General features: G+C 38.9%; 1 protein-coding gene across 5 annotated transcripts in view; it reads right to left on the reverse strand.

Moving 5' to 3' along the window:
* The window catches only part of LOC146782652 (retinal guanylyl cyclase 2-like), a 465,010-nt gene that overhangs the window by 166,251 nt on the left and 271,654 nt on the right, over nt 1-27,105 (reverse strand). The window lies entirely within an intron of this gene.

Consider the following 27,105-nt stretch of genomic DNA (forward strand, 5'->3'; position numbering starts at 1 on the left):
GTGGCTTATACCCATTTGGCATATTTAATTTACTTGTAAGTCCCTAGCAAAGTAGCATTACCTACGCCCGGGGCCTGTAAATTAGATGCTACCAATGGACTTGCAGCACTTATTGTTCCATACACTTTAATAGCCTTTAAACATGTCCCAGGCCTGCCATTGCAACCTCTGTGTGCAGTTAAAACTGCTACTTCGACCTAGCAAAATAATCCTTTTGCCAAGACCAAACCTTTCCTTTTAACACTTATAGGTCACCCCTAGAGTAGGCCCTGGACAGCCCAGAGGGGAGTTTGCAGTGTATTTAAAAAGTTGGACATGTACTTTTAAGTTTTACATGTCTTGGTAGAGAAAAACTCTTACATTCGTTTCTCACTACTGTAAGGCCTACATCTCTCATAGGACAACATTGGAGTTACCTTATTACGTTTAATAAGATGTAACTTCTAAATGGGAAGAAGTATACAGTTTATGTTTGGTGTTTTTGGAACTGTAATGAAAAAGCCTCTATTATGGTAAAGTTGGTTTTTAAATCACAATTTTGAAAATGACACTTGTAGAAAGCTGGCATTTTCCTGCCTTAGCCATTTATTGCCTGTAGCCTGCCTCAGGGTCACATGACTGGGTGTAGCTGACAGTTGAGCTTTGTGTATTCCTCCTAGATAGTCACAAACAAGCGATGGCTTAAATGTGTCTGGGTGGGCCACCACTGGCAAGATGGGAGGGCAGAGCTTGGAACAGCCCTACTTACATTTGAATCGGCTGTGTCCTGCCTTCACACAAAGGGCTGCATACCCCCAGTTGGTAGTCTGGCCCGAGGGCAGTAGGGGCAGGACACCTGTGCACTTAAAAGGGGAATCTCCAGAAGTTTTTTCCACTTCAAAGGTGGCACCAGGTATAAATATTGGATCTCAGATACCAGCTCTTGAATACACATCTTGACCTGTGGAGATTCTGCCAGAAGGGAGGACTAATGTGCCTTGAAAGGACTGCTACTCTGCTGGACTGCTGCCTTTCTGGATTGCTGTCCTCCTGCCCTTCTACTCTCCTGCCTTTGTCAGAGGGATTGGACTTGCACCTGAACCCAGGACTCCCAGAGTGATCCCAAGGGCTAGTCTGTTCAGATTAGTGAAGCGGTATTTCCCATGGGAATAACGTCCCCAACCTTGCACTCGTGAAGTAAATTTCAATCAAGTTCTGCGTGATACTTTTCAATATATTCTATTCTTTATTTGAACTGTTTTCAAAACGATAATTTCATTCTCAATATTTACGTTGTTTAAATGATTTCATACTATTAATATCATAGTATCGGTGTGAGCCCAATGCATTTTGGGCATTGCCCTTCTTCAGGGAACTTTTTCTGAAAGTACAAGGATAACAAAAATTGTCTAAACACCTTTAACATATGGTCAACATGTCAAACATTAATGATGAGACATAACTTAACAATGCGAGAACAGAAATCTCCCTGTGATACCAACATCAGTAATGTCTATTTCTGTGCGCATACAACATGATAATGAATGTTTGTACGTTACTAGTTGTTAATAAAGTTGATTCTAGGGCGTTTGATTTTAAAAAAGAATGTTCGCTTAAAGAAGTGCCGTGTTTAAAGAAATGTGCTCAAAACGAACTTATAAACTGTCTAAAAAAGTGATCTTACACTCTTGAAAAAAATGTGATGTTCCGATGTTGAGAAAATAATCACATGCTGTTTCTCTAACATATTGAACAATACTCGCGTGCTATTTATTCTGACATATCAAATGGTAATCAGCCGGTGTACTCAATAAGACATTAACCTGTGTTTTTGACGGACACTCGTGCTAAGAGAAAGGTAAAATACCTGATTAATAGTCATCCTCCCGATGTTTCGATAATATTCATGTTTTGCCAAAAAGGTGCTCACAGTAATGCTGTGATTTGTTTTTCCTACAAACAAACCGTAATATGAGTTACTAAAAGTATACAATGGCGCGTCATAACTACGCTGTGTTTCGTTACCGGCTATTGAAAGCTGAAGTCGCTTACCTTGAGTTTTCTCACGTTGTGCGTGTATCTGGAGTAAACGCCAAGTGTGTGAACGCGGGTATTCATGGAATCGTTTATGGACACTGACGTGTGAGTCAGGTGGTCATGGATAGTGAAGAAATACTAATGTGGAAAAAGATGTTAAGGAAAAAATACTGGCTAATCGTGGTGTTACCCACCCGTATATGTAACTGTGATTGTGCCGAACAAAACTAAATGGTGCCGCTGGATAGGCGGAAATTATGAAAACGGAAAATTCAATTAATTTGAAATTAAAATAGTGCCTTTGTATTTACGAATATAACGTAAATGCTGCCTCTGGAAATTACATGTTGGTTTGTGCAATGAGGTGACAAGGAGTGTAGGAGCAAGACAATACATTACATCCTATGGGATTAATAAATGATTAACAAACAGTAAATAAACAATCAAAACTTTTGTGGCCTATAGAATCTAAAACGCGAATAGTTTTTTGTTGTAACATAAATGGTTGGTTACTGATCTGTTCCGTGCCTGATCATAAGAAGCATCCAAATTCCAAACATTCGTTCATTCCTTTTGGCTGTAGTGTTGATAAATGATTTATCCAAAATGTTTCTCTCCGTAATAAGTGTTGTTGATTGTCTTTGCCTGGTAGAATCGGTACTTTTTCAAGGATGCAAAAACGTAACTGGCTTGGGTTGTGATGAAACTGATTAAAATGTGCCGCCACTGTTGATTTGGTGTTGTTAAGTCGGATATTGCTTTTATGTTCAAATATTCTTGTTTTCAATTTCCTTTGGGTTTGTCCCACATACACAACGCCGCACGGGCATTTTAACATGTAGATTAAGTTGCTGATATCGCAGGTCCCTGTTACTTTGAGTTTAATGGTAGTGCCTTTTGTAGGATGTGATATCTCATTACCTTTAATTATTGCATTACAATTTCCGCAGTTGTGGCATGGCAATGTCCCACTGTACGTTTTTTTGAATGTAGACGTATCTTCTTTTTCCTTTAGTAATTCTTTGATATTTTTGGTGCGTTGATACGCAAATCTGGGGTTTGATGAAAAGATTCCCTTGAAGTCGTCTTCCAGTGTTAATAATGACCAGTGTTTGAGAATGGACTTTTTATTTTGTGACTTCTGCTGGAACATTTGGACACAAAGACAGATCTCTGTTCATCACTTGTAGGTTTGGATGTTAGTAGTTCTGTTCTTCCCAATTTCTGGACTCTTTTCATGGCATCCGTTAGTGTGGATTCTGGATATCCTCTGCATTTGAATTTGCTGAGGGTGAGTGCTTTTTGTTGATCGTAGATTTCATCTGTAGACGCTATTCTTTTAATTCGGAGTAATTGTGAAAATGGTAAATGATTTTTCAGAGATGGTTGGTGAAAGCTGTGGAAATGTAAGAGATTGTTTCTGTCTGTTGGTTTACTGTAAATACTGGTTTGTAATGTACCTTTGTCGTTGGTTACTAGAACGTCCAAAAAAGATATTTCTTGTTTGCTGATGTTGGATGTAAATGAGATTCTGTCATTGACTTGATTCAACTTTTGGATAGCGGTATTTAGTGCGCTCTCTGATCCTTTCCATAGGATAAAAATATCATCAATGTATCGTTTATATAATATCAGATTTTGCTGCCATTCCGGTTATTGTAATATATGATCAAGTTCGAATCTGTGCATGAAGAGATTGGCATAGCTAGGTGCGGCACAATTTCCCATTGATGTACCTGATCATTGTACTAAAAACTGGTTATTCCATTGAAAATAACTGTGAAATAGGGTGAAGTGTAATAACTCCATCAGGAACACTTTTAGGTCATCATCTTTATTGCTATGTACCAGAAAGCTTTCTACAGCCATCATTCCCAAATCATGTGGAATGGAGGTGTATAATGATTTGACATCAATTGTACACATGGTCATATCTTCAAAGAATTGAGTTTTGTGGTTTTCCAAGATGTTTATAAAATGTGTCATGTCTTTTATGTACGTGGTCATATTGCTGACAATAGACTGTAGATGCTTATCAATGAACTTGCCAATAGGTTCATGTATTGAATTGATTGTTGATACTATTGGTCGAAATGGTGGTAAAGTGGCATGCTTGTGAATTTTGGGAATCATATAAATGTACGGAATTGCTGGGTTTGTTTTGATTAAATATTCTTTTTCTTTGTTACCAATTATTCCATTATCAACTGCCGTATTAATGATTCGAGTCAAAATTTTCACGAATTCATTGGTAGGATCCGAGTTCAATTGCATGTATGTTTCTGTATCGTTAACATGTTCGTTAACATTCGATGTATAGAAGTCCGTGTCCATGATTATGAGAGCTCCACCTTTATCGGCTTGTCGTATGGTGATAAGTTTGTTTGAAGCGAGTTGATTTAATGCTTGTTTCTCTTTTTGCGTCATGTTGGTACTTTTGGGTCTGGGTTGTTTAAAAATGTGATCCATGTCTTTGAGTACTACTTTTTCAAAAGCGTCCAAAACTTTATGGCTCACTGGTGGTATGTATTTACTTTTGTTTCTCAATCCCATTAGAGTGTCTTGTTTGGTTTCTTCTTTTGTTTCTATGACGTTGGAAAAAAAGTGTCGAAGTCGCAAAGATCGTAGAAATTTGAATACACATATTTGAGTTTCCAAGATGTTAGAGTGGTAGGTGGGAACGAACGAAGTGCCTTTTTGTAATGTGTTTTTTTTAAACTCCGTTATATGTTGTTTTGAGATATTGATAACTAGGGTTTCTGGCTTCTCGTGTTCTTGGCAACCTGGTCTATGGTTGTCTTTCTTTTTTTCCCAGTCCTCCTGGATCGTCTGGTTGTCTTAGGCTTGGTTCTAAAAAAGAAGAAGTGGTGGGGATGGGTGTTTGTGATTGAGAGTTTCCTGACGTAGAAGCGTGTGATTGTTCTGTTCTTCTGTTGTTACCAGGGGTAGGTCCGCGCCTTCTATATTGTGAGTCATCAGACGATGTTTCTTCAGATGATCTCTCTGATGTTGTTTTCTGTTGTCTGCGTCGAGCATATATATCGGCCCAGTTGTAAACTTCTCCCAATCTGTAATCGGTTGTGTCTCTTTTGAACTTTCTGATTTTTCGATCATTTATTTCTTTTGTGTAACTGTCCAATTGTTGGTTGATATCTTTAAGTGCTTCATCCCATTCGTCTGTTAAGTTGGTACTTAATTCTTGCTTTAGTTGGTTGACTTCTTTGTTTAACTCATCAATTAATTTTGCCAATTCCTCGATTATTAATAGGATTAAGTCTAATGAACATTTGTTCAGTGTAGCGAACCACTTTTCAGTGAACCTTGTATTGTTTATGCAGAGGGTTGATTTGAGAGATATCCTTAATCCACATGGGATGCGTTGTACCTTGTGATATTTAATTAACGTGCTTGCGTGTAAACGTTGGTTGACTATATGTTTGGACATGTATAATAGTTGCTTAATGTTTGACTGGGTTGATCCCGTGTTGGAACTTGTACTTTCAGATTCTTGAATCAGAGCATAAATGCGGTGAGTGTCTTCTTCAGTAAATAGGAAAGTTTCTGCCCGTTGGTCAGTGGTGTGTAATATTTCATCAAATTGCATTTTGCGTGATTTTTTGTAGGTGCGTATTCCACCGTTGTTCAGAAAGAAAATAATAAGATAGTCCAATTGGAATGTGGAATAGAGCACTCCTAAATTATGCCAAGTAACTGATTTTAATCATGGTTTAACGTGATGAGTGGTGCAGGGTTGGTAACCCTTCTGAACTCAAGGGTGTGTATTGATTAGTGAAGCAGTATTTCCCATGGGAATAACGTCCCCAACCTTGCACTCGTGAAGTAAATTTCAATCAAGTTCTGCATGATACTTTTCAATATATTCTTTTCTTTATTTGAACTGTTTTCAAAACGATAATTTCATTCTCAATATTTCCGTTGTTTAAATGATTTCATACTATTAATATCATAGTATCGGTGTGAGCCCAATGCATTTCGGGCATTGCCCTTCTTCAGGGAACTTTTTCTGAAAGTACAAGGATAACAAAAATTGTCTAAACACCTTTAACATATGGTCAACATGTCAAACATTAATGATGAGACATAACTTAACAATGCGAGAACAGAAATCTCCCTGTGATACCAACATCAGTAATGTCTATTTCTGTGCGGATACAACATGATAATGAATGTTTGTACGTTACTAGTTGTTAATAAAGTTGATTCTAGGGCGTTTGATTGTAAAAAAGAATGTTCGCTTAAAGAAGTGCTGTGTTTAAAGAAATGTGCTCAAAACGAACTTATAAACTGTCTAAAAAAGTGATGTTACACTCTTGAAAAAAATGTGATATTCCGATGTTGAGAAAATAATCACATGATGTTTCTCTAACATATTGAACGATACTCGCGTGCTATTTTTTCTGACATATCAAATGGTAATCAGCCGGTGTACTCAATAAGACATTATCCTGTGGTTTTTACGTACACTCGTGCTAAGAGAAAGGTAAAATACCTGATTAATAGTCATCCTCCCGATGTTTCGATAATATTCGTGTTTTGCCAAAAAGGTGCTCACAGTAATGCTGTGATTTGTTTTTCCTACAAACAAACCGTAATATGAGTTACTAAAAGTATACAATGGCGCGTTATAACTACGCTGTGTTTCGTTACCGGCTATTGAAAGCTGAAGTCGCTTACCTTGAGTTTTCTTACGTTGTGCGTGTATCTGGAGTAAACGCCGAGTGTGTGAACGCGGGTATTCATGGAATCGTTTATGGACACTGACGTGTGAGTCAGGTGGTCATGGATAGTGTAGAAATACTAATGTGGAAAAAGATGTTAAGGAAAAAATACTGGCTAATCGTGGTGTTACCCACCCGTATATGTAACTGTGATTGTGCCGAACAAAACTAAATGGTGCCGCTGGATAGGCGGAAATTATGAAAACGGAAAATTCAATTAATTTGAAATTAAAATAGTGCCTTTGTATTTACGAATATAACGTAAATGCTGCCTCTGGAAATTACATGTTGGTTTGTGCAATGAGGTGACAAGGAGTGTAGGAGCAAGACAATACATTACATCCTATGGGATTAATAAATGATTAACAAACAGTAAATAAACAATCAAAACTTTTGTGGCCTATAGAATCTAAAACGCGAATAGTTTTTTGTTGTAACATAAATGGTTGGTTACTGATCTGTTCCGTGCCTGATCATAAGAAGCATCCAAATTCCAAACATTCGTTCATTCCTTTTGGCTGTAGTGTTGATAAATGATTTATCCAAAATGTTTCTCTCCGTAATAAGTGTTGTTGATTGTCTTTGCCTGGTAGAATCGGTACTTTTTCAAGGATGCAAAAACGTAACTGGCTTGGGTTGTGATGAAACTGATTAAAATGTGCCGCCACTGTTGATTTGGTGTTGTTAAGTCGGATATTGCTTTTATGTTCAAATATTCTTGTTTTCAATTTCCTTTGGGTTTGTCCCACATACACAACGCCGCACGGGCATTTTAACATGTAGATTAAGTTGCTGATATCGCAGGTCCCTGTTACTTTGAGTTTAATGGTAGTGCCTTTTGTAGGATGTGATATCTCATTACCTTTAATTATTGCGTTACAATTTCCGCAGTTGTGGCATGGCAATGTCCCACTGTACGTTTTTTTGAATGTAGACGTATCTTCTTTTTCCTTTAGTAATTCTTTGATATTTTTGGTGCGTTGATACGCAAATCTGGGGTTTGATGAAAAGATTCCCTTGAAGTCGTCTTCCAGTGTTAATAATGACCAGTGTTTGAGAATGGACTTTTTATTTTGTGACTTCTGCTGGAACATTTGGACACAAAGACAGATCTCTGTTCATCACTTGTAGGTTTGGATGTTAGTAGTTCTGTTCTTCCCAATTTCTGGACTCTTTTCATGGCATCCGTTAGTGTGGATTCTGGATATCCTCTGCATTTGAATTTGCTGAGGGTGAGTGCTTTTTGTTGATCGTAGATTTCATCTGTAGACGCTATTCTTTTAATTCGGAGTAATTGTGAAAATGGTAAATGATTTTTCAGAGATGGTTGGTGAAAGCTGTGGAAATGTAAGAGATTGTTTCTGTCTGTTGGTTTACTGTAAATACTGGTTCGTAATGTACCTTTGTCGTTGGTTACTAGAACGTCCAAAAAAGATATTTCTTGTTTGCTGATGTTGGATGTAAATGAGATTCTGTCATTGACTTGATTCTTGACCCAAGAGTACCAACATGACGCAAAAAGAGAAACAAGCATTAAATCAACTCGCTTCAAACAAACTTATCACCATACGACAAGCCGATAAAGGTGGAGCTCTCATAATCATGGACATGGACTTCTATACATCGAATGTTAACAAACATGTTAACGATACAGAAACATACATGCAATTGAACTCGGATCCTACCAATGAATTCGTGAAAATTTTGACTCGAATCATTAATACGGCAGTTGATAATGGAATAATTGGTAACAAAGAAAAAGAATATTTAATCAAAACAAACCCAGCAATTCCGTACATTTATATGATTCCCAAAATTCACAAGCATGCCACTTTACCACCATTTCGACCAATAGTATCAACAATCAATTCAATACATGAACCTATTGGCAAGTTCATTGATAAGCATCTACAGTCTATTGTCAGCAATATGACCACGTACATAAAAGACACGACACATTTTATAAACATCTTGGAAAACCACAAAACTCAATTCTTCGAAGATATGACCATGTGTACAATTGATGTCAAATCATTATACACCTCCATTCCACATGATTTGGGAATGATGGCTGTAGAAAGCTTTCTGGTACATAGCAATAAAGATGACGACCTAAAAGTGTTCCTGATGGAGTTATTACACTTCACCCTATTTCACAGTTATTTTCAATGGAATAACCAGTTTTTCGTACAATCATCAGGTACATCAATGGGAAATTAAGCCGCACCTAGCTATGCCAATCTCTTCATGCACAGATTCGAACTTGATCATATATTACAAGAACCGGAATGGTAGCAAAATCTGATATTATACAAACGATACATTGATGATATTTTTATCCTATGGAAAGGATCAGAGAGCGCACTAAATACCGCTATCCAAAAGTTGAATCAAGTCAATGACAGAATCTCATTTACGTCCAACATCAGCAAACAAGAAATATCTTTTTTGGACGTTCTAGTAACCAACGACAAAGGTACATTACAAACCAGTATTTACAGTAAACCAACAGACAGAAACAATCTCTTACATTTCCACAGCTTTCACCAACCATCTCTGAAAAATCTTTTACCATTTTCACAATTACTCCGAATTAAAAGAATAGCGTCTACAGATGAAATCTACGATCAACAAAAAGCACTCACCCTCAGCAAATTCAAATGCAGAGGATATCCAGAATCCACACTAACGGATGCCATGAAAAGAGTCCAGAAATTGGGAAGAACAGAACTACTAACATCCAAACCTACAAGTGATGAACAGAGATCTGTCTTTGTGTCCAAATATTCCAGCAGAAGTCACACAATTAAAAAGTCCATTCTCAAACACTGGTCATTATTAACACTGGAAGACGACTTCAAGGGAATCTTTTCATCAAACCCCAGATTTGCGTATCAACGCACCAAAAATATCAAAGAATTACTAAAGGAAAAAGACGATACGTCTACATTCAAAAAAACGTACAGTGGGACATTGCCATGCCACAACTGCGGAAATTGTAACGCAATAATTAAAGGTAATGAGATATCACATCCTACAAAAGGCACTACCATTAAACTCAAAGTAACAGGGACCTGCGATAGCAGCAACTTAATCTACATGTTAAAATGCCCGTGCGGCGCTGCGTATGTGGGACAAACCCAAAGGAAATTGAAAACAAGAATATTTGAACATAAAAGCAATATCCGACTTAACAACACCAAATCAACAGTGGCGGCACATTTTAATCAGTTTCATCACAACCCAAGCCAGTTACGTTTTTGCATCCTTGAAAAAGTACCGATTCTACCAGGCAAAGACAATCAACAACACTTATTACGGAGAGAAACATTTTGGATAAATCATTTATCAACACTACAGCCAAAAGGAATGAACGAACGTTTGGAATTTGGATGCTTCTTATGATCAGGCACGGAACAGATCAGTAACCAACCATTTATGTTACAACAAAAAACTATTCGCGTTTTAGATTCTATAGGCCACAAAAGTTTTGATTGTTTATTTACTGTTTGTTAATCATTTATTAATCCCATAGGATGTAATGTATTGTCTTGCTCCTACACTCCTTGTCACCTCATTGCACAAACCAACATGTAATTTCCAGAGGCAGCATTTACGTTATATTCGTAAATACAAAGGCACTATTTTAATTTCAAATTAATTGAATTTTCCGTTTTCATAATTTCCGCCTATCCAGCGGCACCATTTAGTTTTGTTTGGCACAATCACAGTTACATATACGGGTGGGTAACACCACGATTAGCCAGTATTTTTTCCTTAACATCTTTTTCCACATTAGTATTTCTACACTATCCATGACCACCTGACTCACACGTCAGTGTCCATAAACGATTCCATGAATACCCGCGTTCACACACTCGGCGTTTACTCCAGATACACGCACAACGTGAGAAAACTCAAGGTAAGCGACTTCAGCTTTCAATAGCCGGTAACGAAACACGGCGTAGTTATGACGCGCCATTGTATACTTTTAGTAACTCATATTACGGTTTGTTTGTAGGAAAAACAAATCACAGCATTACTGTGAGAACCTTTTTGGCAAAACACGAATATTATCGAAACATCGGGAGGATGACTATTAATCAGGTATTTTACCTTTCTCTTAGCACGAGTGTACGTAAAACCACAGGTTAATGTCTTATTGAGTACACCGGCTGATTACCATTTGATATGTCAGAAAAAATAGCACGCGAGTATCGTTCAATATGTTAGAGAAACATCATGTGATTATTTTCTCAACATCGGAATATCACATTTTTTTCAAGAGTGTAACATCACTTTTTTAGACAGTTTATAAGTTCGTTTTGAGCACATTTCTTTAAACACAGCACTTCTTTAAGCGAACATTCTTTTTTACAATCAAACGCCCTAGAATCAACTTTATTAACAACTAGTAACGTACAAACATTCATTATCATGTTGTATCCGCACAGAAATAGACATTACTGATGTTGGTATCACAGGGAGATTTCTGTTCTCGCATTGTTAAGTTATGTCTCATCATTAATGTTTGACATGTTGACCATATGTTAAAGGTGTTTAGACAATTTTTGTTATCCTTGTACTTTCAGAAAAAGTTCCCTGAAGAAGGGCAATGCCCGAAATGCATTGGGCTCACACCGATACTATGATATTAATAGTATGAAATCATTTAAACAACGGTAATATTGAGAATGAAATTATCGTTTTGAAAACAGTTCAAATAAAGAAAAGAATATATTGAAAAGTATCATGCAGAACTTGATTGAAATTTACTTCACGAGTGCAAGGTTGGGAACGTTATTCCCATGGGAAATACTGCTTCACTAATCAATACACACCCTTGAGTTCAGAAGGGTTACCAACCCTGCACCACTCATCACGTTAAACCATGATTAAAATCAGTTACTTGGCATAATTTAGGAGTGCTCTATTCCACATACCAATTGGACTATCTTATTATTTTCTTTCTGAACAACGGTGGAATACGCACCCACAAAAAATCACGCAAAATGCAATTTGATGAAATATTACACACCACTGACCAACGGGCAGAAACTTTCCTATTTACTGAAGAAGACACTCACCGCATTTATGCTCTGATTCAAGAATCTGAAAGTACAAGTTCCAACACGGGATCAACCCAGTCAAACATTAAGCAACTATTATACATGTCCAAACATATAGTCAACCAACGTTTACACGCAAGCACGTTAATTAAATATCACAAGGTACAACGCATCCCACGTGGATTAAGGATATCTCTCAAATCAACCCTCTGCATAAACAATACAAGGTTCACTGAAAAGTGGTTCGCTACACTGAACAAATGTTCATTAGACTTAATCCTATTAATTATCGAGGAATTGGCAAAATTAATTGATGAGTTAAACAAAGAAGTCAACCAACTAAAGCAAGAATTAAGTACCAACTTAACAGACGAATGGGATGAAGCACTTAAAGATATCAACCAACAATTGGACAATTACACAAAAGAAATAAATGATCGAAAAATCAGAAAGTTCAAAAGAGACACAACCGATTACAGATTGGGAGAAGTTTACAACTGGGCCGATATATATGCTCGACGCAGACAACAGAAAACAACATCAGAGAGATCATCTGAAGAAACATCGTCTGATGACTCACAATATAGAAGGCGCGGACCTACCCCTGGTAACAACAGAAGAACAGAACAATCACACGCTTCTACGTCAGGAAACTCTCAATCACAAACACCAATCCCCACCACTTCTTCTTTTTTAGAACCAAGCCTAAGACAACCAAACGATCCAGGAGGACTGGGAAAAAAAGAAAGACAACCATAGACCAGGTTGCCAAGAACACGAGAAGCCAGAAACCCTAGTTATCAATATCTCAAAACAACATATAACGGAGTTTAAAAAAAACACATTACAAAAAGGCACTTCGTTCGTTCCCACCTACCACTCTAACATCTTGGAAACTCAAATATGTGTATTCAAATTTCTACGATCTTTGCGACTTCGACACTTTTTTTCCAACGCCATAGAAACAAAAGAAGAAACCAAACAAGACACTCTAATGGGATTGAGAAACAAAAGTAAATACATACCACCAGTGAGCCATAAAGTTTTGGACGCTTTTGAAAAAGTAGTACTCAAAGACATGGATCACATTTTTAAACAACCCAGACCCAAAAGTACCAACATGACGCAAAAAGAGAAACAAGCATTAAATCAACTCGCTTCAAACAAACTTATCACCATACGACAAGCCGATAAAGGTGGAGCTCTCATAATCATGGACATGGACTTCTATACATCGAATGTTAACGAACATGTTAACGATACAGAAACATACATGCAATTGAACTCGGATCCTAACAATGAATTCGTGAAAATTTTGACTCGAATCATTAATACGGCAGTTGATAATGGAATAATTGGTAACAAAGAAAAAGAATATTTAATCAAAACAAACCCAGCAATTCCGTACATTTATATGATTCCCAAAATTCACAAGCATGCCACTTTACCACCATTTCGACCAATAGTATCAACAATCAATTCAATACATGAACCTATTGGCAAGTTCATTGATAAGCATCTACAGTCTATTGTCAGCAATATGACCACGTACATAAAAGACATGACACATTTTATAAACATCTTGGAAAACCACAAAACTCAATTCTTTGAAGATATGACCATGTGTACAATTGATGTCAAATCATTATACACTTCCATTCCACATGATTTGGGAATGATGGCTGTAGAAAGCTTTCTGGTACATAGCAATAAAGATGATGACCTAAAAGTGTTCCTGATGGAGTTATTACACTTCACCCTATTTCACAGTTATTTTCAATGGAATAACCAGTTTTTAGTACAATGATCAGGTACATCAATGGGAAATTGTGCCGCACCTAGCTATGCCAATCTCTTCATGCACAGATTCGAACTTGATCATATATTACAATAACCGGAATGGCAGCAAAATCTGATATTATATAAACGATACATTGATGATATTTTTATCCTATGGAAAGGATCAGAGAGCGCACTAAATACCGCTATCCAAAAGTTGAATCAAGTCAATGACAGAATCTCATTTACATCCAACATCAGCAAACAAGAAATATCTTTTTTGGACGTTCTAGTAACCAACGACAAAGGTACATTACAAACCAGTATTTACAGTAAACCAACAGACAGAAACAATCTCTTACATTTCCACAGCTTTCACCAACCATCTCTGAAAAATCATTTACCATTTTCACAATTACTCCGAATTAAAAGAATAGCGTCTACAGATGAAATCTACGATCAACAAAAAGCACTCACCCTCAGCAAATTCAAATGCAGAGGATATCCAGAATCCACACTAACGGATGCCATGAAAAGAGTCCAGAAATTGGGAAGAACAGAACTACTAACATCCAAACCTACAAGTGATGAACAGAGATCTGTCTTTGTGTCCAAATGTTCCAGCAGAAGTCACAAAATAAAAAGTCCATTCTCAAACACTGGTCATTATTAACACTGGAAGACGACTTCAAGGGAATATTTTCATCAAACCCCAGATTTGCGTATCAACGCACCAAAAATATCAAAGAATTACTAAAGGAAAAAGAAGATACGTCTACATTCAAAAAAACGTACAGTGGGACATTTTCATGCAACAACTGCGGAAATTGTAACGCAATAATTAAAGGTAATGAGATATCACATCCTACAAAAGGCACTACCATTAAACTCAAAGTAACAGGGACCTGCGATAGCAGCAACTTAATCTACATGTTAAAATGCCCGTGCGGCGTTGCGTATGTGGGACAAACCCAAAGGAAATTGAAAACAAGAATATTTGAACATAAAAGCAATATCCGACTTAACAACACCAAATCAACAGTGGCGGCACATTTTAATCAGTTTCATCACAACCCAAGCCAGTTACGTTTTTGCATCCTTGAAAAAGTACCGATTCTACCAGGCAAAGACAATCAACAACACTTATTACGGAGAGAAACATTTTGGATAAATCATTTATCAACACTACAGCCAAAAGGAATGAACGAATGTTTGGAATTTGGATGCTTCTTATGATCAGGCACGGAACAGATCAGTAACCAACCATTTATGTTACAACAAAAAACTATTCGCGTTTTAGATTCTATAGGCCACAAAAGTTTTGATTGTTTATTTACTGTTTGTTAATCATTTATTAATCCCATAGGATGTAATGTATTGTCTTGCTCCTACACTCCTTGTCACCTCATTGCACAAACTAACATGTAATTTCCAGAGGCAGCATTTACGTTATATTCGTAAATACAAAGGCACTATTTTAATTTCAAATTAATTGAATTTTCCGTTTTCATAATTTCCGCCTATCCAGTGGCACCATTTAGTTTTGTTCGGCACAATCACAGTTACATATACGGGTGGGTAACACCACGATTAGCCAGTATTTTTTCCTTAACATCTTTTTCCACATTAGTATTTCTTCACTATCCATGACCACCTGACTCACACGTCAGTGTCCATAAACGATTCCATGAATACCCGCGTTCACACACTCGCGTTTACTCCAGATACACGCACAACGTGAGAAAACTCAAGGTAAGCGACTTCAGCTTTCAATAGCCGGTAACGAAACATAGCGTAGTTATGATGCGCCATTGTATACTTTTAGTAACTCATATTACGGTTTGTTTGTAGGAAAAACAAATCACAGCATTACTGTGAGCTCCTTTTTGGCAAAACACGAATGTTATCGAAACATCGGGAGGAGGACTATTAATCAGGTATTTTACCTTTCTCTTAGCACGAGTGTACGTCAAAAACACAGGTTAATGTCTTATTGAGTACACCGGCTGATTACCATTTGATATGTCAGAAAAAATAGCACACGAGTATCGTTCAATATGTTAGAGAAACAGCATGTGATTATTTTCTCAATATCGGAACATCACATTTTTTTCAAGAGTGTAACATCACTTTTTTAGACAGTTTATAAGTTTGTTTTGAGCACATTTCTTTAAACACAGCACTTCTTTAAGCGAACATTCTTTTTTACAATCAAACGCCCTAGAATCAACTTTATTAACAACTAGTAACGTACAAACATTCATTATCATGTTGTATGCGCACAGAAATAGACATTACTGATGTTGGTATCAGAGGAAGATTTCTGTTCTCGCATTGTTAAATTATGTCTCATCATTAATGTTTGACATGTTGACCATATGTTAAAGGTGTTTAGACATTTTTTGTTATCCTTGTACTTTCAGAAAAAGTTCCCTGAAGAAGGGCAATGCCCGAAATGCATTGGGCTCACACCGATACTATGATATTAATAGTATGAAATCATTTAAACAACGGAAATATTGAGAATGAAATTATCGTTTTGAAAACAGTTCAAATAAAGAAAAGAATATATTGAAAAGTATCACGCAGAACTTGATTGAAATTTACTTCACGAGTGCAAGGTTGGGGACGTTATTCCCATGGGAAATACCGCTTCACTAATCAATACACACCCTTGAGTTCAGAAGGGTTACCAACCCTGCACCACTCATCACGTTAAACCACGATTAAAATCAGTTACTTGGCATAATTTAGGAGTGCTCTATTCCACATTCCAATTGGACTATTTTACTAGTCTGTTCAGAGTCATAGGGACATAACAGGCTCCCAACCACCTCAATTAGCACACAGATCCAGCTGGTGTACGCTTCCCATCCCTCAAGTCCTGGACCCTTGGATTGGCCTCAGTGGAGCTGAATTGAAGTTCTTGGGCTCTTGGCGACCGCAAATAGGGCCATTGGTAGCAAAACCTTGTTGCTCGCATTGCCTGCTAACACGAAGTTCCATCTACAAGTTTGATTCCTATTTTATTATATGTTTTTATGTATTTCATCTTTATCTTATTTTTGGTACCTTGCTCTAGGGCAATTGATTCTTACGTTACTCTGTTGTTTTGACTTATTATGACATATCATGGTCTGTTAATTGGTATCTGGCTCTAGGGCTATTGTGATTAGGCACAGGTTGTCCCAACTCCCCGACTCCTGACCTTATTTGTTTTCCCCCCTCTGTTTGACATTGCACCACGTATACAATTGTGTTTTATTTGTGCTTTCATCACATCTGTACAGTGCTCTGATACGCATAAGGGTCTTGTTCACACTTATAAAACCTTTCAAATAAATAAACACAAACCTTCGCACTACAGCATTGACTGCTTGAAGGAAGCACCATCGCAAAGCTCTGGTCCAACCACCCCCAACATTAGGCTCTTCGCGATACAGCGAAAACCATCCGCAACACAATGCCTATCCTGCTCTTCGAGTTGCTATAACAACCGTCAATGATGCTTCCCTGCTCCTTGCAGCACCCTCCACTGCATATCGGACCCACTGCACTGGACTGAGAAGGTAAATTCAGCTGCACTAACGTGGTACCTTTATCCGAACTGTGCTCAATCACGGTCGACTTGAACTTGTGACTTTCTCCCAGTCTCACATGACCAGATAGCAGCAAGTGGTGCTTTGGGCTTTTTAGCTCTATTTTTCACGTAGATCTTCAAAACTGCATATTTCCGGTTCTATTGATTAGATTTATGTTGTTTTGGTCTCCACTTATGTTTTTTACAGTTTGTTCTACCTCTCTAAATTGGCGTGAGATTTTTCTTTTGTTGTGTTTTCACTGTATTACTGTGTGAAGTGCTGCATAAATACTTTACACATTGCCTAAGTTAAGATGACTGCTCTGTACCAAATTTCTAGAGGGTTGAGCACAAGTTAATTTGGGGTTTGCTTGTGCCTGACCAGGATTGTGGTTGCTGCTTGGGTAGGGTTTCAACTCCCTCAACCAGTATCCTAATTTCTCATAGTGGAGATTGTCGAACCAGTTTTCTGTAAGGTGCCGCTAACAATGGACACTAATTGAAATTGGACTATTCACCTATCATGAATAGAATGTTGACCAAAGAATGGACAATGGGAAAAGCTGCACTGAGTAGTTTAGGGCCAGTAATACATTGTCCATATTTTATTTACAGACCCCATAATATTTTTCATATTTCACAAGTTCTTTTGAAATATGGGTTTGATACCACAGCATTATGTGCAATAAATGCACCTCAACAGATATTATATAGAATAAATGCAGATGTGCAATGCTATATTCTACATGTTAAACTTGGTTAGCATGGAGAGGGACAGTGACTCACCAGAGGTGAAGCCAAAATCAAAATGCCCCCACTTAGAGTTTCTGCAGACTATTTATACGATTTGACTGTGGTTAAGTTTGCCAACTCTATGCACAGTAAATCTCAATTTTGTATCCTCCACCCAAGCAATGGACACTAAACTTTGGTGATACGGCCTTAAGAATTCAGTGTGCTACAAGTGGTACAGATTAGTAGGAGGAGTCAAAAGTATGAATTCCAGTTATTTTTTCAAATGACGGGCAAATCTCCACACAAAACTAATGCAGCAGACAAGTATAAAATACATAAAAGCACACCAATTTTCAGTTGTTAAGTGATAATACTTCATAATACGTGGTCATTGTTCATGCACTGAATGGGTGCATGTGCAGTATTGCACTAGCATTAATGTACTTGAACATTAAGGGTTGCGAATATGTAAAATGGAACCTACCACAAACTCAGACAAAACCAATAGACTACAGATGCAACAACTTGATAGTATATGGGATTTGATGCCTGCAAATAATAAGTAGGAAGAATTCCAGGACACACAAGGTGATATACATTATATGAAAACCAAACTATGTGCTGAACACCTACATGTAGCCCAGCACGGGCGATTCCCACGCCCCACCGACACTATGAGTTGGCGTTACATGGATTTGAAGTTCACAAACATATAGAATGAGCCAATTTATGACTCACAAGGTTCTAAAGACCAACATAAACAAACTAAGCAGGCACAATACACATGCTATTCAGGTGCTGCTGTACAACCACAATGATGCACAGAAAGATCTACAGAAGTACATGGAGACAAGCGTGACACAGCCCCGGCTTACAGTCACAAGCACATGGAATGTGTTATAAAATACAACAATATATGTTCATAAACACAAAAGAATACACCAAATGCAGCCTGTTTATCAAACATTTTACCAGGTCCACAAAGAGCACAATGTGATTTAAACAACCCTACAAACTCATTCAAGCCAATAAGCTACTTTTTTTAAACAATGTTTGTGAACATCACAAGAAAAAAAAAACTAATGTTGCAATGATGACCCAAACATAATTGAGACTTCACAATAACACACCAATTGAATGAAACATTTGCAAACACCACATTTATATACAGACACACAGATACACAGATATACATGTAAAAAATGCCATTTTACTGAACCCCTGTCTTCAGCCTTACAATAACCATAAACATAAAAATCAGGCAAATTCCCTACATAAATTTTAGCTTAGTGGAAATTAAAGTTGAAGAGATAATAATTCCATGGACACCAAAAAACCTAAAAAGAGCAAGTTACTTACCTTGGGTAATGCTGTTTGTGGTGGATACTCTATCTAACTGTAGATTCCAAGCCTTAGAATATTCATCAGGCACCAAAATCTGAACACATTATTCAGCAGGGTTCCTATGCACCACTACGTGGCACCGTGTTGGCTCCATACTGTCCCGGAACTTCTGGCCAGAGCCACAGATAAGCACCCCCCTGCATGCTGACTTCTGTTTCTTATTTCCCTTTTTTCCATATTGTCAAATACAGAGCATGGACAGTTGCTGGTATCAGTGAGCTGATCTCTAACTTGGGACTTTTTTAGATGTTAATAAGAGGCCACTCCACAGAACGGAGAGGTTGGAGGGCAGTAAGGAATCTGTGTTTAGAATACCCACCATAAAGAATATTACCAAAGGTAAGTAAGTTGTTCTTCTGATGGACATTTCTAACTGCAGATTACTCACCATAGAATAGTTAGGAAAGCAATACCTCCTCAAAGTGGAAGGTCTGTGGCGTGGACTCTGACCAAAAATTCCTGCATGATCAAGAGGGAAAGTTTCCTTCCCAACAGACTCAGTAATCTAGGCAGTAGTGCTTCGTGCTCCTTCTCAAACCGCACCTCCACATCCTGTAACGCCCTGCCTCTCCACCTTCGAACATCAGACTCGCTGACGGACTTCAGGAAGAGACTCAAGACCTAGCATTTTAAGTAAACCCAGGAGTCCAGTGCCTGGATACCCTCACGGGTAATATGCTGCCCTCTACAATTAGTGATTGATTGATTTGACGACCAAGTTGCAGCTTGGCAAGTGTCAAGGATGGGCCCACTGTGAGCCAAGTCAGTAATAGCAGATTTAGCTCTGGTAGAAGGGACTTTTAGATCTTCTGAGGGCTATTTCTTAGTTAGTGCATGGCAGATCTTAATGCAGAGGACTACCCACCTCAGAAGAGTTCCCTTCTTTGCAGCTTTCCCTTATTTGCCCCAGAGATCCCTCAGAAAAGCTGATTGTCCACTTGATGATCCTTAGTACAATCACTGTAAGCTGGTGGAGCCTCTGCTCCTCTTTCGAGGAAGGAGGGGGGAAAAGATCACATGCAGGGTGATGGATTGCCCTATGCGAAAGAGAGTCATGACTTTAGACATGAATGCCGTCCAAGTCCTATGCACCAAGTTGTCCAGGAAAAAGGTGGTTTATGGTGGCTGCACGGAGCCTCAAGTTTACTCACACAATAAGCTGACGTAATAGCGATGAATAAGACTGTTCACAGGGTCATGAGAAGCAGTAAGCCAGTATGCATGTACCTCAAAAGGCATGCACATTAGAAACATCAAGACAAAGTTTAGGTACCATGGCTCTGGAGGGAACATGTGCATCAAACCTTTTATAAATTTCACCACAACAGGTGACTTAAACAAGGAGGACTGATCCGACAAACACAGAAATACAGAAAGGGGTGAAGATTAGCCTGTAATAGTGCCCACTGCAAGGCCTTGCTGGGCTAAAGAAACACAAGGACATCCAACAGCTTTGCTTGTAAGGGGTCAAATTTATGAATGCCACGCCAAGCCAAAGATTTTAAGCAGGGCACAACATAAATGGATTTTGTGTGGCAAGTTTGACATCCACCAACTCAGGCAGCAGATCAAACATAAGCAGTTACCTCTGCTCAATCTCCACACATGTAGGTGTAGATTGGGTAGATAGGAATGGAGGACCCTGTCCTGTTGTTGTGACATGAGATCCTACCAAAGTGGCAGCCTGATTGGATGACAAATGCTCTTGCCCTGAAGTTTCATGTACCACGCTCTCCTGACTCAATCTTGCATTCTTGATCTTTTTGAGAATCGGAGGCAAGGGGTGAAAGCATGCAGGAGTCTTGTGTTTCATTCCATCCAGAATACATCTCTTAATGAGTTTTCTTACAGAAACTCAAATGCTCAAAACCTTTGACATTGCACATTATTGATGGTGGTGAAAATATATAGACAGGTTCTCCCTTCTGCTGGAAGATGCTCCGGACCACTTCAGGGTGCAGACACCACTCTTGATTTATCAGGTGCACAACTTGCCTGCTCTAACTTTCGGGACCCTGCCAGGTGGTTCATGACTAGGAAAATGTTGTAGCGCTTCAACCATCTCCAGCGGTGTAGAGTTTCCTGGCACAGGACCCCCCTCCATCCTGCTTATTGCAATACCTCATGGTGGTGGTGTTATCTGTGAGAACCTGCACCAGTCTCCATTTAATGAATTGGGGAGGCTTTCAGAGCCAGAAGAATAGCCAACAACTCCATCAGACTGATGTGGATCCAGACATTAGTCTGAGACCAGGGTCCTCCTATTTCCACCACCCCAGATGACCTCTCCAGCCCAGCACTGATGCGTACTTCACTACTGTCAGCTCTACGCGAAGAAGGGAAAGGGCCATGCCGCTGTAACAGTTTAAATCGAGAGGCCACCACTGCAGTCCTTGAGTTGTCTCCTGCGATATCTGGATGGTATTCATTAGATTTCCTTGAAGTTTGGCTCACTAGAACTTCAGATTCCATTGCAGGGCCCTCATGTGTCATGTAGTTGTAGCCGACAAGGAGGATGCAGGAGGCCAAGAAATTCTCACCATGATCCAGGACAGAGGCTGAAACAACTGGATCATATCCCAAATGTCCTGGTCTTGTTGAGATAGGGGGAAGGTCTAGAAGCTGCACTGAGTCCGAGTCAGCTCCAATGAACTAGAATCAGTCCAGTGGTCGGGGTCCTGGTCAAACAGGATCTGAGCCAGGTTCAGCATTCTGAATGTATCCTTCCGCAGGAAGCCATTCAGAGGTCAAAGGTCCAAACTGCGTAATGGACCTGTGTCCTTTTTTGGCATAAGGAAATAACAAGAGTAAAAACCCTCTCCTCTTTCCACACATTGTGCAGAAGAGTGGACAGGTGCTCTTCTGGAATTCTCTTTGGGGCTAGGGGAATACTTGGCCGGGCAACAAAAAGGCAGGGCATATCCATGCTGAACAACTTATAAGTCCCATCTGTGGGGCGTGATGGATCGCCACCTTGGGAGGAAGTATCAAATCCTGCTCCCCACTGGGTGGACATGTACCACAAAGGGCAAACTAAAGTGGTTTGGTGGCTGTTAATGCAGGGATGAGTGAATGGGAGGACTGCTGCTCCTGCTTGCCCTCGGGCTGCCTGCCAGACTCACACCCTCCATTTCAAAAGGTCCGGGGTGACTGCTATACTGGCTGATGAGACTGCCTTTGCCTATTTATCTGCCCTCTGGAATAAGTCTGAACTTTTTGAATTGGTAAGGAAATTGCCTAGGAAGGGCCGACAGGTTGTGACTCTACTCTCCTTAAAGTGCTCCATTGCTGAATCTGCCTTATCACCAAAAAGGCATGAGCCATCAAAAGACATGCCCATGAGAGAGGCTTTTACAGCATGGGAAAATCCTGTGGAGCCACACGAGTCAGCGAAAGCACCAAGCTGATGCTGACTTCCCTCCCCAGGCAATCGGTAGTATCTAGGCCAACACAAATAATATTTTGCCATGTGTTGAATTGTCTAAGCCATAGAGGCTAAGGTCTTCCAGAACCACTGGCAAGATTTCACTGGCCATGTCTCACACAGCATGTAGCAATCCAAAATACAGATGGCTTTAATCAACCACAATAGGAGACTGGCAGAGCAAAGCATACGTTTGCAAAAAGCCTCAATCCTCTTAGACTGCTTAGCCACAGGGGTCATGGTGAATGAATTGGGATTAACCTTACTGGTTGAAGCGTGAACCACAAAGCTCTCTATAGTAGCATTTTTAGTAATGCAATCAGGCTTGCCAGGAGTCAATCAGTGATGCCTAGCCAGCTACCTGTTCACCAGTGGGCAAGAACATGGCTCTGACCAAGTGGCCATCAATTTATCGTTGAGGGCCTCACTAAAAGGGAGCAAGGGCTCAGATGTACCTGGCCCAGGTTATAACATTTTTGTGATAATATTTGTTTTGGTCTTGAGTGAGGGCAGCTGTAAATCACAGACTTCAGCAACCCGCCAGAGCACCATTACAAAGGAGGCACTCTCTTCCAATAGTGACCCCAGTAACAAATCAAATAATGTTTCTGGGGAACTGTCAAGTCCACTGGCCTCTTGCTAGTTCATTCAAAAGTTATCCATATAGTAAGTAAAGACAGAGCAATCTCCATTCTGCCATCATCAGTCTCATCTTTAGGTGTCAGAGACAAAAATATAATGGAGCGGCTGCTGGTGTGTCCGCCCTGGTAGAAACACCAGGTCAAAGTCAGTCTCCCAGCATGTGATAAGTCAAGGTTGGGTGACACTGGTTCAGTGTTCGACATTGGAATTAGCACAGGATCCTCTTTTGGTGTTGGTACCAGCATTAATCATGGAAGGGTGCGGCACAGGATTTAGAGCCAATTGGGAAGCTTGTACTGAAGTCGGTATGGGGCCATTAATGTATTCCAAGGGGTCAGACTGCTGTGTGGATGGTTCTGCTGCCAGTCACCGGACTAGGTGCCCCTGCAGTTCCTTTGTGCCCTAATGCGTGCCAGAGGGATCCAGAAATATGGCAAACATTTAAAGCATGTCGCTCTTGAAGGCCCTAATCTGCTGTGTTGCCTGGATGGCCCAGAATGAATGAATGAATGAATGCAGGCATTTGTAGAGCGTTCAGCTACGTAAAGAGTGTCCTGGCACTAGGGCTAAAGGAACACATCATCACACAGAAAAACCCACCAGTGAGAAAACTTAGAATGAATTGAGGCCAGCTGAGGGTTCGGCCCCATGACCAGAGACCTCGAGGGTGAATGGCTCAAACCATGACACTGTAGCACTCTCTCCTTGGGTTCAGAGGAGCTCGATCGGATCGAGTTCCACTTCGCTTTCTTATGTTTTTGCTTAGATTTTGACTTGGAGAACTTTGAGTAAGAAGTTGACTGCTCGTGGTAGCATTATCAAGTCTGTGCCCATGATGGCGTCTTGAGCGGAAGCAGAATTTACATGAAGGCTACAACTTCTTGTGTTTGGCGATATATAGTTTTGTCTCCTTGTCCCGGATTGCCTTTGGGTGCATGAGGCCACACTTATCACACAATTTGAGCCGAAGACAGAGCCCAGACATCGTGGACACAACTTGTGCAGGTCCATTACCAACATTTGTTTATTTGTTCCTGCAGTCACAACATGGTTTGAAACCTGTAGTTTTAGGAAACATTGTTATCTAGCACAATTGATTTGATTGTAGAAGACATATGGAAACCAACACACTTGGGAGTGCAGCTCTGGATCCGCATTGAAAGGGGTGGAAAGGAAGCACCTCACACCAGAATGCAGGGGTGGCACGTATATGCAGCTCTGCGTTGTCACTTATGGGGTGATATGGAGTCAGCCAGCAACTGCATGGCATTACCTGCGGTGTGCAGGAGCATTGATAAAACAAGTTTCCAGATCCAGTCTGGTGCATGGGGAATATTATAGGATGAGGAATTTAGGGTTAGAAGTATACATCAAAATTAGTAAATTAACTATTAAAAATGATACTACCATCATCCTAAAACCAGCCCCACCATACACTCTTAATAATATCCAACATACAAATGCCACATTGCACAGTCAACAGGCTCACTAATCACGCATAACTGATTACACATGCATCAAATCACATTTTTAAATAACAAACACCTAATGAAATTGGAAACACTGAGACATAAAGTGAATGTAAGATTACTTGTCACGGCGATATGAACAACCCTATCAAATGTTGTCCTTTAAGTTCAGTGCAATCCTACAAAGACTTACAGGCAGCAATATACTCAATCAGTAGCTCAGTAATATGTAATTTACATCTTTCACACAGGATTGGCAGGGGTGACTGTGAAGGGCCAAGGTTTTGATAGTATAGTACTTCACCTGGTGAATTCTTATGGTTTATGTTTAGAATATATCTATAAATATAATCTATCTATCTTTCTTTCTACACATGTTTATGACATATATCACTGAAAGAAACAAAGGTTAAAGAGCTGTTATAGTTAGGTCACAAAGTCATACACATTATACTGTTTAAAAAAACAACAGCAACCACTGAAATTCATCAGTTACCATGTATAATTCAGTGAGCTAACCATAACTTGTGCCCTGCCTTGCACTGCTTATGACCCTCACATATTGTATCACTCATGACATGATAAATAACATCAGTGATGACATCATCCAAGCTACTGCTCCTCAAATTACACTATAAACCATTTTATTAAAAACAATGTAGGTAGTAAAGGGCTGACAAACATTTACAGCATAGATTTACTATGTGTGCATGTAGGAAATAGAAATAGTGTAGTATTAGAGACAAGTCTGATTCACTATGTAAAAAGTTACATAGTCCACATTTTAACTACCAGTACATTTTTAAGTGAAACTGTAATTTATTTAAACAAGGTAGAGACACACAACTAGAGTGAGTTGCAGACGTATGCTACAGATAGATTGAGCATTGGATCACAGTCCTGTGGATAAAATATGTGAGAAAAACTAAAGGTTACCCTTACAAAACTTTGTTCAACTGTGGATGTCTGTGCACATATTGACGTTAAAGAGTTGTCATGCACTCCTATGAACAGTTTTCATATAAACGGAAGAATTATAAGGTGCAAATATTTATTTGCAAAATTTAGTGGAAATTATGAGACATTCTTTAAGACTATAATGCGTAGGTAACTCACTAGCAAATGGTTCAAATCAAAGAATGATTATTACTCTAATGTATGCTATTCTGCTCATTTCAGGAATACGTAAAAGTCATTTCTACAAACTACGGAGAGTGGCGCATAGTACCTAGTTGTGCATGCCTTATGTTTGGCTAAGGCATAAATGTAAAGCAGATGATTTGCATTTCAATAATTGCTGATCTAATTGATGCCTAAAAAGACATTACGGGGGCTAGTCACAAAGGTAACTTATACTTGTGAGTTATTTACACATGTAAGCGTATTCTTACATAAATTGCTGATCGCATAAATGTCTACAAAAACATTATGTTTCTTACACACCTCAATGCCAGTAAATAAGAACATAATATCTATGAAATATAGTCAATTTTACAGATATGTTTCATGTCCTCTATGTTGTCCGTTAGCACTAAAAATACTGATTAAAAAATTGGATCTAGGTGTAGCTTGGCCAATCACTTCCAGTATGAAAAGCATATAGCAAATTGTTATATTCACTGGAAGATATCATCAGTGATCAATGATGTAATTTGAGATGTCATCAGTGATGTTATGATTATGTCATTTAACATGAAGGGTGTAATATGTGAGGTCAACAGCAGGTCATGGTGGGGCACAAGTTTTCAAGTTTTTCAGTGTTTTTTTAGTTTTTAAATGGTATATTGTGTGTACTTTGTCACCTAACTATAGTCACTTTAAACGTCTTCCTATACATTTCTGAGGTCTTTTCAAGTAGGTTCAGGTGGATTTTGTTTTTTCCATACCTATCAAATCATTTTAACCTTTATGTTTTCTCAGTATATATATATATATATATATATATTCACTGAAAAAACCATAGGTTTCAGGCCTGATATAGTTGGGAATTAGCATTTAAAAAACCTTTGAAATTCACTGAAAAAACCATAGGTTTCAGGCCTGATATAGTTAGGAATAAGCATTTAAAAATCCTTGGAAATTCACTGAAAAAACAATATGTTTTAGGGGTGTTATAGCTAGCTAGACATTTCACTCGAACAAAACCATTGAAATTCCTCCGATATAGTTAGTTGTACTAACTACATCTCGCGCGCCCTCAATCCACTGCTGATGATGTCACATATTACATCACTCATGACATGGTCAG

This window comes from Triturus cristatus, chromosome 12 (genome assembly GCF_964204655.1).
Source record: "Triturus cristatus chromosome 12, aTriCri1.1, whole genome shotgun sequence".
Lineage (NCBI taxonomy): Eukaryota > Metazoa > Chordata > Amphibia > Caudata > Salamandridae > Triturus > Triturus cristatus.